Consider the following 18,170-nt stretch of genomic DNA (forward strand, 5'->3'; position numbering starts at 1 on the left):
ATGTTTAGAAATTGGTCAGCCACTCTGGGTTGAGTCATCATTCTGTGATAGATCAACAGCATTAAGTGGAAGAAATGTAATTGGCTGATTTTCTTTTTTAATACTGACCACTGCATATAGCATTGAAGTTTATTATATTAACTCTGAAATATTTTCATTTTCTCATAGCCTTATAACTGTACTGTTGTGTGATAAATAATGCAGAAAATTAAATTTTCTTTAAAAACTGCTGTCTCAGCAATCGACAACTGAGTCCAGAGAAATTCTCTTTTGGGTACAAAGGCGGGATTTAGCAGCACTAAGCACTCAGGAAGAATAGAGTTAGTGACTTCCAGCCGTTGTAATAGTCACAGTAATATTGACCTTAGAAAATCTCACCAAAGATTCAGCCAGGAGAATAAATTTTCTTATATTACACGGCAATATGTTGTTTTATTACCACCATTTTCCCTGGACTATCTGCCCTCTCTTCAAACAGCCAGATACTGGCAGCAACTTTAGGAGTGAGAAGTCTTTCCAGTTATATTTACTGCCTACCTACAGACTGTTTTTCCTTCTAAAATAATATTATTTCTGAAAAAACTAAAATAACACCCTGAGGACGAGAAGAGAAAGGAGACAGGAGAGAAGAAAAGACGGAAGAAGGGGAAGATCTTAAAACTTGATATCTGAGCCAATACTCTTTCACCTATTTCTAGGTGAAAGGCATACAGGAATGAAAATAACCAAGACTGAATACAACAACTAGTATTTGGCTATATAAGATAAATTGCCAGATAAAATGCATATGCTTACTTAAAATAAGAGGCCACTGTGAAATTACTGTTTTGTTTTGTTTTTCTTTTGCTTTCTCTTCTCTTCTCTTCTCTTTTCCCTTCCCTTCTAACACATAGTACAAATTTAAGGACTTAGGACAGAGAACACTGTTCACATCATTTTGGTGCTAAGACTTAAATCTCCATTTTTTTCTAGCTCCCACTGGGCAAAAGCATGAAAGAGAAATAAATCTTTACAAGTTGACATGAGCACAGAGTGAAGAGAGGAACTAAAAATATGCTAGTGGTCTAATGCTGTCCATAAATCACTAGAAAAGAAGAGGGTCTGTTGTCATATGCCTCAGGAATTGCTATAAAGTAGGTAGGGGAAAGAAAATCTATCCACGTGCTAAGTTATATACCATTTTTATAGTGCTTAACCTTTTTTTTTGGTTGCAGAGTTTTCCGAGTGGTGCATACAAAAGACGAGGAGATGGAGACAGAAATAGAAAGGGAGAGGTAGCACTCTTGTCTCTCAAGAAGAAAGAACTGGCTTTCCACATTTCATTGAGGTTTGGGCAATAAGCATAACAGAGCCACACACATGTAGAACACAGCCTAGAGAAACTGGCATGCTCTATCAGGCTCCCTCCCTGAGAGCAGAATTCGTAACATCAGTTTGTTCTGCTGCCACTCGGACTGTCTTGTGTGAGTCAAAGCTTCTGAATGGGATTCACAGGTACAGGAGTGAGATGGGGCAACTAACACAGCCAGTAAGAAATTTTAAGGAGAGAGAATATCTTTCATTTAAATATTATTCTTTTCCTCCAAAGAGGATGTCTCTGTAAAATGGGGATCTAAATTCCATCTTGTTCCATCTATCTGGAACAAGAGGCAAACCAACCTGCAGAGTCAAAGCACTAAAGGAGACCCACCTTAACAGCCAAAGGTCATGTAAGGCTGCCAGATTCAATTTTTTTTTTTTTTTCAGATTATCAGGGCTTTTCTGTCCCAATTTAAATTAAATCAAACAAATTAAATATCAATCATTGGCAGCATCATATAATAACAGTTATGCAAGAATGAATGCTTGTTTATTAAAGTTCCTTTCCATATAATCAGTTTTTGCTACCAGAATAAAAAAAATCCCTGAACAAAATAGGTTTACTGGGATGAAAAAGTCCTTTACACTGCTAAGTTACCTTGGGGAAATAAACCAAACAAAGCACTATTTCAAAAGAAAACAAATAAATTACATTGAAATTAAAATGGTGGGGGTTTTAGCAAAGTGAAATCGATCTGATGATTTTCTCCTTGAAATAATCTTGGGTCTTTTCTGGAGTTTGTTAAGTCTGTCAAAACATGGACAAGGATAAGATTAATTTGATTAAAAGTGTATTTTCACTTTAGATTTCCTTGTGACACAGTCAATGATTTCTGCATAGATTTACTTGAAATTATTATGTGAACATTTTTTTTTAAATATTGCTCCACTCTTTCTTGCCAAAGCTACAGCAGTACTAAATAAACTCAATGAAAATGACACTTTAGCTAAGAGAAAGGCTAATAAAAGAGCTAAAAGTGTTTATGATAAACTCTCTGCTGAGTGTTAGAAAACCCCTCTGTGATCAGTATCATATATAGCTTGTCACTGGAAAGTAGATAAGCTGCTGAAGTGATACCATCTGGCATATCCTATGCTCCAAACAACAATTATCATCTGAATATACTGAAAGATAACTACATTGTTGACTTTTTTTTCCTGTGGGGCTTTGTCTAAATTATTTTTTATTAAAAAATAACATAAAGCCCAATGGAATTTAACCTGTAGGATTTTTTTTGACCCATGTTATGGACAGTAAACTACTGACTGATTACCAGAAATTATTGTAAGACATTTCCCTAAGGTCTCTCTTTTTTTTTTTTTCTGTCTGTATTTGTAATTACTTTCCTGGCTGCCTATCTGTTTGGTAGCCCAACAATTGTTGTATCTTATTCAAACCATACTTGCATATTTTTTTAGATGGTTACGTAATACCAAGTTCCTGATTTGCAATGCATAATGCCCTGTCTCCTGTGATAACTTTGTCTGCTTAACAGGACAGATGCTGCCGACAAAAGCCACAAGCAGCAAAGTGAAGCAGCCCTTTTTGGTTACTGCGCAACTTTTTAAGTGTTTGGCAGGGGAAGAAGGGAGGAAAGGTGTACTGCTGCTGTCACTCTGTTAATATTATTTACTATAAAACTAGGGGGCAGGAGGCCAGGACTAGGTCTGCAGGAAGTCATCTTCTGTGAAGGAAAGATAGGTGAATTGAACACCAGCTTGTCTATACGTTGTACCCAGAGTCACTGGAAGAGGCCTGCAGCTATTGAGGGAACACAGGAGATGAAACCAGAAGGAGAACTGGGCTAGTAGAAGATTAAAGAACAGGAAGTCCAAAAAGAGCCTTAAATCTGAGGCTGAAGATTTGATGCAAAAGAAGGAACAGTCTATTAAAATACTCTTGAAAAAATTAGTGTGGTCAAAATAAATCTTATTTCCAATAAAGAGGATATCATATTAATTTCAGAATTTGTGGAATTGCGGGTTTGGTTTTGCTGGGATTTTTATACAAATTAGTCCATATATTGGAAATTCCTATTTTCTTCAGTTGCTTGTTTACTATATGTGGGTTGTGGGCCCAGCAAGTTGAGCTTCTTGTCTCCTTCATGCCCAGCTCCACCAGGCCCAAGTGCCCTGCCTTGCCCCTCACAGAACACGTCAGAGACACGCCATGCCACACGTGCCTTGTCCCTGGGATGAGTCACGCTACCCAAGGGTTTTCTGGGAGAAAGATACCTAGGAGGTGCCTGGGAGGTACAAGCAGTCACCTCAGAGAAGAGACCAAGGACCTAGGAAAAACCATTGGATGCAGTGGGAGAATCTTGTCCCCACTGCAGGAGGGTTTCTTCTGCCAGCACACCATGTGCTCTCTCTAAAGTAGTCTCCCTGACTACTCACTTTAAGGCAAAAATTCCTAATGAATATATCTAATCATAAAACAACTGCAGTGCAACTAGTAAGTGGAAAACCATCTCCCAGGTTAACAGCTCCTCTGTTAGATAGGTTTTATTTATGCTAGGCTGGAACCAGTCAAAAAAAGCTGCTGTGTTAAATGTACAGGCTATATATGGCTGCATAAGCCCACTTTACTGACGCTAACTTTATTAGTCCTTGACCAATGTCTATTGAGCCACAATAAGACTACTGTAAATAATTAAAAGACTTCTTTATTTCCTTTCTAGTTTGTGTGTCATAGGGCTGGTTTATTGTTGTTGGGTGGCAAGTTGCAAGGATTTCCTAGGCCAGCTCATTTATTTTATTTGACTATTGGGCCTTGTTGCCATTTGGAAATTTCCTGATTTCAGCTGTATTTTCTAGGCTGCTTTCAGAGGCCTTTGAGCATGAGCAGTCTAAAGAGAGAAACTTTGATGATCAATAAGAAACTATGGCTTTTGGCAAAAGCCTCACACAGCAGCCCTGTTGCCGCCCTTCAAATCCTGGTATCTGACATCACCAGCCTCCTAACCCTTCTGACATCATGAAACAAAGGTTGCTAAAGGTGATGTGGGAGATCAGGAGATGAAAAGCAGAGGCCACCTATCAATAATAAGTTCATGAATACTTACGGTCCCAAAGGAATTCATCATCCTTCATAAAATATGCAGGGGAAAAAAGACTGAGAAATCCCATACAAGTGAACCCAGCTCATGGCAGAGACCTGCAACAGAACAATTCATTGATATCAACTCTTCCTGGTCACTGGATTGGTCCTAAATATTAGGTCATTTTCCTCCTGATAGTGCAGTGTGAAGAAGATGGAGAGTTTGAAATTAGAAATATCAACAAATACATTATTGATAGCGGTTAGAAGGAATTTCTGGCAGTAGAGACCTGAAGAGTATTTTTATGCCACCCATATCAAAGAGAGTCCACATGGGGGATATTCAAGAACTGTCTGGATACAATCCTGTACAATGTGCTCCAGGATGACTTAGCTTAAACAAGAAGTCTGGGCCAAGTGACCCACCATTGTACTAACAAACCTGACTGATTCTGAGTTTCTGTGATTCACAAAAGCAGTGCAACACATTAGTATTGGCTTCCTCATTTGCCAGAATTAAGAGGTCTATAAAATAATGTGCAATAATATGGTACAAAGGATGAATTTTGCATTTCCCAGTCTGATTTCCCAGTAGAGCCACACTCTGACTATATCACAAAAATGAAAAGATCATCAGAAATGAACCATACACTTCCTCCTACCTTCAAAGCCTTCTTATGAAAACATGATAATTCAGGCCAAAGAACAGATGAGGCAATTCATAGTAAATAAGTCTAAGCCCAGCCTGATTTTGTTCAGTCTGTGTCCTTTCAGCTGTGACAGCTGATGGTGCCAGTTAGTATGAACCGTGCCACTGCCTCTGTGCTACGGCTGTATTTTGCAGGCTGGAAGGCTGAACTGACAAACAGGTTTTGCTGTTTGCCATGTGCTCCTGCATTTGCTCATCCATCTGGATTGATATGCCTAGCAAGAGATTAGCTCAACAGGCCCTTGATCCTTTGCAAAGGCCTCTAGGCAGTTCCGTCTCACACACGATAAATAATAAATAACATTAATGGAATGCCAAGAATGTCATTAATAATTTTCAGATATGCAATTCATATTTAGAAGCATTTCAGACATTATAAAATGCTCATGGACTGCTGACATGGAAATGATTGAGTGTGTGACAAAGAAGGAATCACGGCCAGTAAGAATGTGTCACAATTGTTGTTTGGCCTTATAGGGGAGGGGGTTGTTGTTATGTTTCCTTTTTTTATTTTTTTTTTTTTTTAACCTGAGACTTATTAGAACTGACTGAAAACTTGACAGATGAACACTGATAAGAACTGAGCTTATAACTTAAAAGCTCATGACCATGAATGGGAATAGTGAGGTTGTTCAAGGCTAATGATATCAATACAAGTAGTCCATGCAAAAAATGAGACTCTGAACCTAACAAATGAGTCATTACAGATGGTCTGAATGTGAAATCAATTGACAGAAAATGGGTCCATGGAAACATATAAATACTATGCAACAATTTGTATGGAGGAATGTCACTGATAAATGACCAAAAGTCCCCACAGAGAAGGCTCATAAAATTGTTATTTACAATTGAAACACAAAATAGCACTGGCAGCTGAATGTATAAAGAGATACACAATCAAGTTGTGCTTTTTACTGTGTTGGGGGCAATTTAGTAAAGAATTACCTCAGATTATTAGAAACACCTCCTCAGTTACTGAAGTTGGGCGGTAAGATTTTGCATCTCAAATCCCAAATCACTGAACCACCTCAGCTGATGCAAGATTTTCTTGTTCTGATATCTTGTTCACAGGATATCAGAAACAGGCCTGGCCTGTAATGAAAAGTCAAAAATAGTTTTTTACAGTTTCATTCCTGCAAATTGATCCTAGCGATGTCAGACAATTAAAGCTAAGGCCACAGTTAAAATATCTTTGTGATCACCAGAGGAACAGCATTTTCTGGATTTAAGCTTACGACAAGACTTTGGTAGCAGTCTGAAGATCAGTAAATCCTTGTGTTGGAACAACTCCCCAGCCAGTTGAGGGCAGGAGTCCATCTGAAACAACAGGTATTTAAATTGCAGGTATCCCTAGATTGGTATCTGTGCTCACATTGTAGTCTATGCAATCAACTGTTCTCAATACATTGCTCACCCTTTCACATGGTTGTTGTCAATCTACGCAGAGAATCTCTCCTGATATAGACAGCAGTTGCCATTCCAGTAATGGAGATGTAATGGTTGGGTCACCAATAGTGTGTGGATTCCGTATCACCTCTGCCAGCATCATGCAGATGTTTTGGTTACTACAAGGCATTGAAGATTAGATGCAAAGAAATCTAGAGCGATTTTCAACTGATGAAAATCAAGAGTCCACTTTAGGCCGAGTGCTAGAAGGTAAATTTTATTTTTCTTCATAATAAATTTAACCATGTTAATCCTTTCAGTAACTCCAGAGGGAAAGATTTTTGTTCCCAAATGCAGTCACTGGCCACTGTATGAGACACCCCATGGTATTCAAAATGTCCACTTAAAAACTGCAGGTGAGACACAGGACTTTGGGAAGACCTTTGCACTTTTCAAATGGGTTTGATGATACAGGTTTTAAAATGTATTTGTCTAAATACATTTTTCTTTCTACTATCCCCTGAGATACCTTAGCTTACCTCACCTGGCCTCCACCTGTAGCTCTAGGGGTCATATGTGTCCCAAAGTTCCTGTAATGTTTCTACCAGCCATGAGAATTTTTTTTTTTTTGCACACATTAGAATATCACAAATAGCACTGAGCACTTAAATTTAGTCAATTAAACCAATGGAGACCACTGCTAAAAAAACAAATGGTACAACAGATGGAGGTGTAGGCAGATAGAAGTGCAAAGGTTCTTTTTTGTGCCACTGGATTTGGACCAGCAATGAAACACCTCACATTAAACTACAACTACTCAACTCACCTCAAATAATTAGTAGGTACAACTTAGATGTTGTTTTCAACCTCATTTCTGAAATAGACATTTCAAGATGGTGACACAAAAGAAGATAGGACCAATTTCATTCACGGGAGCTAAATGCTATTTGAAGTGCCAGTCACAGATATGTAACAGATAGGTAATAGATAATCCCCATCTCTACCTCTTGCCATACTCTTCTCTTTAGTAAATGTCAAAACACAGTAATTCATATTTATGTGTAGGTCTTTGTAAATTATTTGAACAGGTCTTAGTGGTGCTTAGAATACTGCAACTGTACAATGCTTCTGTTTGTGAAACTACGCTCAAGTAAGAAATCAAACATACAGCAAGTGCCTCAAACTGTATAGATACAAGCAATTGTATTAAAAAAAAAAAAAAAAAAAAAGGAAAAAAAAAAAAAGGTTAATGCATTTGTATTCTGGAAAAAAATGAGAAAATAGTTTTCTTCTTTTTCCTATCTTTTTGCACTATCAATCTCCAGGGGGATTAGGATGTCTTTTCTTTCTTACACTGAGATTATTTTTCAGAATTAATGCATCACAGCACAGAAATTCAATATTAGATTAGCAGTCATTGATATGGAAAAGAAAGAATACATATTGTTCATATCTTTTGTAAGGTAATAGTTATGCAACAAATGGGAAAGACATGACTGGTTAGAACACACACAAAATACTACAAAAGTCATCAGTTTTCCTGTTACTTAAGATGTGCAGCATGGCATTAGGATTGTGATAATACTTTATAATCTAAACTGTGCCATAAAGTACTTTAGAATGCAATAGAAAACAAAATAATTTTACAATATTTTAAATGTATCTTCATAAAGCCACATATTTCAGCATAAGTGTAACAGATGTTTTCTTATACTAAATAAATGGAATACATGTTACTTTCAGAGTAGAATGATAGGTGATGAATGACAGGTTTTGCTAAGTTCAGTGCTTGAAATCTAACCCATCAAAATGACCTTTATTTATAGTATGTAGAACTGACCTTTACAATAACAGCATTGAAGAGTCACTTAGCCAGAACTCCAGATTAGATTAATCCCCCAAATTTTCTGATATCTCTCATAAGTCTCAACTAATACTTTTAGGCCATTATGTGCAAGACCACAAAGTCTTTTCCACTGTGCCTTTGGCCCAGCTTCCTCAGAAATTGTCTTACCTAAGATCATGTAAGACACTGAAGCTAAGGCTTCAGATCTAGATAATTTTAAGGGTGTCTTCTAAGTCAGGTGAATGAGTTGCTTGTTAAATTTTTGGAGTTAAGTCATTGAAAACTTTCAGTGTTGTCAAAGCCCAGGACATTTCTCTTAAAAGCCTCTTTACCTCAGATTCACTTCCTTTCTCATTTAAACACAGACATATTTAATTTATTTCCAGGCCATCATATTGGCTCCAGTGCTGGTGTCAATACTCACTAATCCCAAGCTGTTCCATGGTCACTACAGTATCAGCTAAGCCTCTGACTTTATACAGCTTCAGAAGGTTTTACTGTAGCCTCCCCATTCTGAGAAGACAAAAAGGACTCCCACTCTGACTCACACAAATTTCATTGGGAATTACTCTACTTAGTCAAGGGGAAAGGTGACTCTTTCAAAGGTACAGTGCCTGCTTTAAGAAAAGCATGGATAATTCTTTGAGGGTGTATGCTTATATTTTTCAGTTTTACACATGGAAGTTAGTATGACATATAATTGAAAACATAATTAATGTATTACTAGCACCTGAGTTGGATGTAATTTCTTGAGCTGTTGGCTCACACCAGTGGAAACAGCAGGGTGGCATATTTTTCATGTGGTTTAAAATCCAAGCTGTTTTAAATATTACTGAGCAGAAAGCAAAGTAGTAACTTAAGTCCATTAGGCTTACAAAGAATTTCCTTCTTGGATTGTACCTGGGACTAGCCAACTACAACCACAGTATTCTACTCATCCTTCTGGAATTCTTTAGTAGATTTGTAGGCTTTTTGATGTGCTCATTTCCATACTATCTGACAAATAACAAGTGGATTGTTGTAACACAGATATTCCCCTTTAGCAAACACATCATTGAGATTCAGAGTGGCTCATTTAACTTCCATAGGAGGTGAGGAACAGGACCTGACTGGAAGGTTAGATCTTCTCAGGCCTTGACTTGTATCTGAACAATTCCTATTTAATGTCTTGATGACTAAGTCACTAGCAGAAAATTTTCCCTTGTAGTGGTGAAATAAACCCAAAGGACACACTCATGATTTCTCTGTATTCTGAAAACTTGGTAAATATTTTCAGTATCAGGAGCCTGAGAAAGCAGACTGAGTCCAGCTCCACAGCAGCACAAAAGTGGCAAGCCACCTCTGAATCTCAGAAGGTTCAGACGTTCAGTTTGAAGACCTACCAAAACGTTCAAATACTTGTACAGAGTTTATCCAAACTATCCGAACCCTCAAGAATGCCGACATGGGCCTCTTGAGAACAGACATTTTAGTTCCATTTCCATTTATTTCTGTTTCCTTTTATTCCAGAAATGCAACAAAACCTACCTTTGTTTGACTTTGGATTGTTTTTTGTTTGGGTGTTTTGGGTTTTTTCTTCAGCTTGAAAGGCCTAAGTGGAACCGGAAGCGTCACTCAAAAGCACAGATTTACACTGAAGTAAAGTGCAGTGGGGACTTTATCTAAACTCGTCAAGGTTTGGTTTGAATTTCCAAGAGTCCATATGTGCTTGTGCATCCACACATATGCGTGTAACTTATTTTTCAGTCTATACTTGCTGGCTCATTCAGAAGGGATACTATTACAATTAATTTCCCATGGCCCCCAGAGATGAGAAAGTAGCCACCTGGTACCTCAACATGCTGCTATTCGAACATTTTTCATTAAGACCCAAGAACCCAGCTAACTCTGAAATTGCTTTCAATACCTGGTTGCCTCCACGACTGAAGGAAATTGCAGCTACCTGGCGTCAACGTCGGCAGGCTCAGTATGCTGCTCACTCAGCTGCCTGTCTGGGAGGGAAGGCTGCTGCATGTTTAGGGAACAATTGCTGATGCAGTTCTTAGCATTGCTATATCTAAGTCATACACTTTAAAGAGCCAACCGAATTGGCATCATTCATTCACTCTATATGTGCCAGCACAGGGCTCCATGGGAAGGGCTGCAATGATTGATGGAACTAGGACCAGTCCATTACCTCTTCGGTGCATTGAGAGGGTGGGATTGCAAAATGCTATCCACTGCACAAAGCACTGATTTACCAACCATTGTTGAATAATTATACAAATTATAACAGGGCTTTATTTTTCTTTGCTTGCACTGATATTTTGGTGTTTGTCCTCCTCTGTCATTTCCTTTAAAAAAAAAAGCTGACTTTTCAAAAAAAAGCTAGAAAGAACTCCCACCTTTGGGTACTAAGGTTCTTGAGAACCAAGGTTCAGCATCTATTTTAGCTTCTGCAATTCACAGGAAAAAAGAGAATGAAAATTCTGCTTCATGCTTTGCAGCAAAGAAAGTCCAAGAGGTATCTGATTAGCTATAACCTTTGAGAGTGTTGCCCATAGACATGTGACTAGTAAATTGGCACCATAATGTAATACTGCCTTCTTAAATTTTTTCTTGTTTTCAATAAAACTATTCAGCAAATGTCACAACCTTGTAATCCTTTACACCTTTCAGGGGCATATGAATATGAAAAAATAAGCACAGGAAAAGTTTTAGAAACTTATATTTTCCTATTCAGCAGATGTACAGAGAAATCTTCTTCAGATTTTCTAAATATACCTGGTTTTAGTCACAAATTTTGAACCTAATAGCCTTAACACATTGTACAAAAATATTTGCTCAGGTTCATTGTTCACAAGCATTTTCCTTTCACCCCTCCTTCCTCCTGCCCCATACTTTCTCTCCTTAACTAAACACGTAGGAAATTAACAAAGTCTATGACCTAACAAGTGGCAATTCATAAATTCATTAGATTAAAAAAGACTAGTAACATAGCAATTCCTTTAATAGGTTTCCTTCCAATCTCCAATTTACATTTCTGTCTGCCCTGGCAAAGATATTACTTCGTTAAGACTTTTTTTTTTTTCTTCCCCTAAATTAGAGAAATGTTAATGACTTCTTATATTTATTGCTTCCATATGCAAGTAGTTATCTTTCTTGCAAATGGAAATGAGACCCAAAATTGCAACAAATGGGGCCAAGCCGCTGAGTGCATATGTTCCTTTTTGGAGAAAGTACATATGCCTGATCGAATTAACTTTAACCTCTCTGTCCATTGAACAGACATCCTCTAATGTGGGGGCTTTTAAAACTGTTCTCGTTAAATTTATTTTGAATCGCTGAGAACACTCTATCACGGTTTCAGCAAATAACCTCTGATAATATTAAACACCTGGTAAGCACAGTACCCAAGGGACCCCGTGCTGCCGTGTTTGACCTGTGACCTCCGGCAGTGAGGTTCGGCCCCTGTGATCCACTTGGATTTAGACAAGAAAGCTATTCTGAAGGAAAACACCTGCTTGCAAGGGCTGACCCCAAGCCAGTGCAAGGCTGAAAAAAGTCAGCTGGGTAGAAAGAGACCAGAGCCCCATGCAGGTGTTTCCTACAGCATCACACACTTAAAAAACAAGGAAAAACAAAGGATAATGTGGGTAGAATTTAGGCACTCTCTCACCTGTTTATTTGGGGGTTGCTTGAGCTTCTCTCAGTGGATGCCAAGGAAATGAAGAAGAACTTAGTGGTTCTGCATTTCTGAGGCTCCAGGAACTACGATTTGGCCAGCAGACAACCCTGGTGGAGTTCCTTGCAAAGGATGATAAAAACCTCATCCTTTCTTTCCTACCCATAGCCTTTGATGCAGTTTCCATGTTCAGGAAAAGAAAACAAACAAGAAACAGTGGATGGCTTCTTCCTTGGGAGGGTCTTTTTTGCTCTTATTTTCCTGTTATTGAGATGTCCTTTCAAATAATCTACCTCTATTTTAGAAATGCATTTTAAATCAAGGCATTTTTAATCAAAAGCACCAAAACCGGAACCTCTTGCTAGGACCGAGGAAGATGAAAAACCTTCACTTGTTGAGTAAAGGTTTTTACAGCAATTTATTTTATGCAGTGTGATAATGACTCTTTTTAATAGAGTGGGCCCTACTTTCAGTGAGGTTTTTTTTTTAGTCAAATGTCACATTGCCTTTTTTTGTCAGCAGGTCTGCACAGTGACAGGGCAATGAGTGGAAAATATTTAATCGATCTCTTTATTTATTAAGTGAGTATCACAAAATAAGATGGTGAGGATGGAAACCTAACACTTTTGAAATTCTTCTGTTAATTTCTTCATACATTTTCTCCAAGGTTGCTGTTCAATAAGGGACTTGAATGTTTCTCAGTTGCACAGCCAAGGGCTGCCAACACACTTCCAACTCCCCTGACTGAGAGCACCATCAGCCAGCATCAATGAAACCTGCCCATTCCCCACAGTCCCAGACCCTGGAACTCTGAGATATTAAACAGCCAATTCTGGACCATTTAAAAAGAGCTGGGTGGCAGTAGTATAAGGAAAGGAGAATACTTCTGCAAGAAAATTTCAGCTATGACTTGACAGAATTCATTTCATCTTTGCTTTTTTTAGCCTTCATATCTGAATTGCTTTCCATCACTCTGCCAAAGGCAGGGTTTGTATGCCTATCCCAGATATGAGGGGCAGCGTGCCTTGCTCAACTAGTCTCATTGATACAACTGGATAAAATATATATATAAAAAGAAGAAAGGAAGGAGAGAAAGAAAGAAAGAAAAAAAAATAAGAAAGAAGGAATTATTGGCAAGCAGAGTGGTACTAGCAATTTGCCTTCATCTTTTGCCCAGCATCTTGAGTCTGATAAAGACCAACATCTGAAAACAATCATTGAAGCATATTAGGGTTTTTTTCCAAGTCATATCAAACTACAGTGTAATAATGAAACATTTACTCTGCAGTATTTTAGGGTTTAAACAATTTGCAATCTACTTCCAAGATGACTGAGATGGAAGCAGGAAGAACACAAGTTCTTTAAGTAACTTCCTCACTGTTCCCTAGTCATACACTGGGAACACTTGACACCCAATTGCATTCATCCTTCTGGAAGTAAATGCAAGTCATCACTTCGCATAAGGCTCTTGGTATGATTTCTGCCAGGGCTGATAACAATGTCCTGTTGCTGATGAGCCTCTGTCAGTTTCATTTAGCAGTGAGAATGTCAAATTGTCAAGTGTTTTTAAGAGTGGAAGGTGAGAGACAACCAGTACCAATTTCACTTGGAGCCAGAGGGTTGAATCCCCCCCCACTTGTCCTTACTATACAGGGTAACTCAATGTGATGGCAGGCTGTAGCCACTGGAAAAACAGTGAAGACATTTTTTAAGATTACGCTCCTGGGAGTGTAAAAGGACAGTATCTTAGCTTATTCTTTAGAGAAACTCCAGGCTGTCTCTAACAACAGCATTAAAATAAATTAAATCCAGACATTAGACCTGAATATTCCTAGTCCATCTCTATGTCCTCTGTTCTTCAGGGACTTCCGTCTGCCTGCCTATAGCACTCCTACTGCTTTAACTTCCCTACTGTTCCCAAATAGTGGTGCACAGTTATTATTTAATACAGAAGGAAATCTGTCCTGTAAAGAATCACAATAGGCAATCAGATTTTTTATGCTGTGCTCACACGTTAAAGCACTGAGCAACCAGGTCCTAGCAGACAAAAGCCTACTTTGCACCACTGTCTCCAGAAAGGCTTCCAGGGCCGAATGAGGAGAGGGAATTGAACTTATCTCAGCTGCATTCCATTGCGGTCCCCTGTACTTCTTGCCAACAGAGAAAGCAAGGTGCCTCTGAGGTTCCTGATAATTTAAATAGCCAGAAAAACACCTCAAACAAGGGCTTGCCTAGCAGAAACATTAAGAAGGATTTAGGCTTGGAATTTAAGACTGCTGAGACTAACCTACATCCTTTTGCATCTCTCAGGGAATTTTTTTCAGGTTGAGCCTGGTAGGGAAGCCAGCTTACTACAAGTCACCTTCTTACTCTTCTTCAGCCAAGAGACATGTCACCTTTCAGGACTATTAGCTTGGTGGCTTTCACTAGAATATGAACACCAAGCACTTCAAAAAATACCACCATAAAGACAGCTTTTCTCTTTATTAAACTTTGTGTTCTGGTTTAACCTCAAGTAATTAACTTTCCACACTGTTTTAATAGCTTCCTCTTCTGCTCTCCACCATCATCTGCCTATTCCAAACCCTGTCTTCATGAGCAGAGGCCCACTACAGCACACAAAACACTTCACCTGATACAGTCCCAGGACTATCCTTTCATTTCCCATGTGCTGGATACCTGTTTAGTTTCCTCACTGCTTCTTTCCTCATGCATGTTATGCCGTGGCATTGTCCACATGGCAATCTCAGTTTCCAGCTGAGAACGAACCTTAGCAGGAGCTTTTCAATAAATTTTTATTCACTGTTTTGCAGTCTGAAATAATTACTACTGTCTCCCTATTTCTGGGTGTTAATGACAATTTTGTGAGAGAGGAAAGGAATAAATCATACAGAGGCCATGTTTTCTCTTTCCTCAATATCTGTCTCAAGTGTTCTGTCTAAAGTGTTTTATTGAATTTAGGAAGAGTTATTTATTTATTTTAAATTGATTTTTTTCTCTTGTTTTTCTCTCATGAGTAAAATAGAAAAGGAAAACAGCTGTTTGCGATAAAATCATTTCTGCACAACATCCACGGGTAATGAGACTATCCAAACTGTTAGCAATAAGGATAAAAGTCAACAAAGATTTTTCAGAAAATATGCCTTCCTTTTGGTCTTGGGCATATGCTACCCTCTAATTAATGTAGTTAAGGCTTTTTTTCCTCTGCAAAGGTAAATTTTTCCAAAGATGCTTAATGCACCCATTAATGAAGCAACAGGTTTGAGAGACAAAGCTGAAGTGCAGTGAGTCAGTTTGGTACAGCAAAGCTATACTCACTAAGGTTGTCTCTAAACCATCTGGATCAGGTTTGGAGTTAAAAAAGCACAATTCAAAATACTGCTCCTATGATACTCATGAAAGCGTAGATTTATGCAGGCATGAAGAGATTCCCATCAGGATTATTTCCTTTATCATGTCCTTTGAAACATCATGATTTTCTAACACCGGGGTTTCTTCTCCACTTATAAGAAGTCTGTACTTCTATAAATGAAGAACAAGTGGGACACAACCACAAAGATAGGGAGAGAGTCTTAACTCCACTGTTAAAACATGTTCAGAAAGAACAAAAGAAAAAGAAAAAAAAAATCATTGATAGACCTTGGAAAGAAAAGCAGCACCTCTCCAGTTGCTCTCTAATCAGTCCCAGGTACAGATTTATTATGGGCTAAGAAGGAAAGCAGAATTGCTTTTACTACTGCCTGCCAAATGCATAATTGTAGCTGTTTAGGAAAGAATGTTCTCCTTTTTCCCAGGTTGTTGGTGTGGTAAATTACTCTTTCCTTAGTTTTGTGGAAAAACACATTCTCTCTGGAAAGTAAACCTGATACTATACATACTTTGATTTTTACGCCATTTCTATTAAACAAGTTTAGCTGAGTAATATGTGATGTCCTTTGGTACTACACATGTGTATAATCAAATCAAAGGCCTGACACAGTTCTCCACATAACATGCAGTAATTTTAAATACTGTCTGATTCAGACAACTGGTGATGAATTTTCAAAAGCTCTTACCTGCCATTCTGGAAAGGTTCACTAGAGCAACTCTGAAAAGCCAAAGAGAAAAAAAACGGAAAAAGAAGGTGCATAAATTATTGTAGCCCTGGGGCAGTGTGTGAGTTTTACAGGGCTATTTATTTTGCTTTTCAATAAAAATGTGTAATAGACCCACTGGACCCATTACCTCTATTGAACAAGGGTAGCACAGCTTAAAGAGAGGGGTGATTGGCAGCCAAGCTTCCTCCAGTCCAGCCAGGGCCACACCAGGGCTGTAGCCTGCTGCAGGTCCTGCTAGCCTATTTCCCACCTTCCCACAGCGAGACAATGCAAAAACTGATAGAGAGGCTGCAGGAAGCCCTGGTGTCAGAGTGGCAGCAGAAAAGTACATTACAGCCATGAAGAAAAGCAGGTGTGAGCTATTTGTTGTTCAGCCAAGCATCTTCACACCTTGAAGTTGTTTAACAGGACAGGTCTGGCCAGGCAGTGCTGCAGCTGGGGCAAGACGTCCTCAATTAGGATGGGATTAATGGTAATCTGTCCTTCCTGAGGTCTTGATCTAGCAAGGTGCTGAGCACCAAGACCCCAGCCTGGTCAAGCACGAAGTACAGGCTTACGTACTTAGAGTTAGGCACATACAAAAGTGCTCTCCAGATAAATCTTTCCATGTTTTCCTATCTCCAATTACATTCTTGTCACAGTGTTCAGTACTTTTGAGGGTTCAGCATATTTTACACAAATGCTCAGATTTAATGCAATTAATAAATAATTAATCTACATAAACATAAAATTTAGAAAAACCTGTTTAATGCTGGCAATTATAAATTAAATATTTCATATTAGGTAAAGATTTACATTACTCATGTCCTCTTTGTGTTGGTGAAAACAGATGCTGAGACAACACCATACTTTGTCTGTATTCTTACCAAGTAAGGTACCTGGCAGGAATGTGAAAGTACCCAGCAGTTTCTCAAGGAAGATCTGCAGAATTACAGCATTCTTAGAAGAAGAAGAATAAAAGAGAACTTATGACATCACTAGAAAAAATCCTCCAAAATTTATTCCAGTCAAAATAGCTCTCACACTCCATGATTTTAGAAGGATCAGGTGTGTTTCTATTGGGAAAAAAAAAAAAAAGGGGGTGGGGGGGAGGGGGGAATAGATTGCAATAACAGAAATTTGTAACAGAAAATGAATAAATAGAAGGGAAATTTGTTGGGTTTTGGTTTTTTTCATTTTGGTCAGTTGTTTTTCTGAGTTTTTTTTTTAAACTTACTTATTTTTAGGTTATGTCTAGCCCATCAAGGATGTATTTTTCTTAAACATAATATATGAGAGCAGCCATAAAAGATAGTGTTCTGTAATTCAACACCCACACTTAGGAATTTTTTGTCTGCGCAGGGTCCAAAAACTCTTTCAAGAAAAATAAGCATTCTTACTTGGATTCTATAGTTGTGAAAACTGATGAAAAATGGTTTACATGTCCAAGGAGATATTGCCAGTCATCGGAATAGAAGCGTTGGAGAACTCTGCTCCTTCAGCACATTGAGACTGCAGTTCCATTGCTATTGCAAACAGCTTCAACAGATTTGCTTCAGTTTGCAGTACTGAAGCCTTCTCAAAGTCCCGCCAGAACCAGAATCCCTAGTCCACTTGTGTCTAGAACCGACCAAGAAATTCTTGGTAATTTTGTATGAACATACCTCATATCTTGATCTGCAGAGTTGTATCAAGACATAATGATGTCCTCATACCTCAGCCACTCCCCCTTCTACCTGTACCTTCCTCAGTCCGTGCTGCATCAAATAAGAACCTTACAGTGCCAGGCTTGAAGCCTTCCTAATCCCCTTTACTGCTAACTTTGGTCCCAGTGTACCAAAAACCAACTTGGAAGCCATGAAGGTGCACCTTCACCCCTGGCCAGTACTTCTATGAAGGGAGAGTACCCTCATACACATCTATTTGGCACCTTCCCCAAAAAGAGTTATGCTCAATGCTTTTAAAACATAAAATCAATTGTCTTGAGCTTCCAGAAATGGTGTATGGAGTTGCTAGGCTTTTTTTTTGTGGCAGCTGAGGCAACAGAAAACAGATGCTTTTCAATTCCCATCTGAGCAAATGTCCATGTA

The 18,170-nt window shown here is 38.5% G+C and overlaps 1 long non-coding RNA gene across 1 annotated transcript; it reads right to left on the reverse strand.

Moving 5' to 3' along the window:
- Positions 1-1,995: 1,995 nt before the first annotated feature.
- Positions 1,996-16,407, reverse strand: LOC120749330 (uncharacterized). The gene is made up of 7 exons (XR_005699625.2): positions 16,229-16,407; positions 16,060-16,091; positions 6,523-6,673; positions 6,344-6,425; positions 6,054-6,200; positions 4,425-4,516; positions 1,996-2,107 (listed from the first exon to the last, which is right to left on the reverse strand). It is a non-coding gene; the product is annotated as an uncharacterized LOC120749330 (long non-coding RNA).
- Positions 16,408-18,170: the final 1,763 nt, after the last annotated feature.

The sequence above is a fragment of the Hirundo rustica genome, chromosome 2 (assembly GCF_015227805.2).
Source record: "Hirundo rustica isolate bHirRus1 chromosome 2, bHirRus1.pri.v3, whole genome shotgun sequence".
Lineage (NCBI taxonomy): Eukaryota > Metazoa > Chordata > Aves > Passeriformes > Hirundinidae > Hirundo > Hirundo rustica.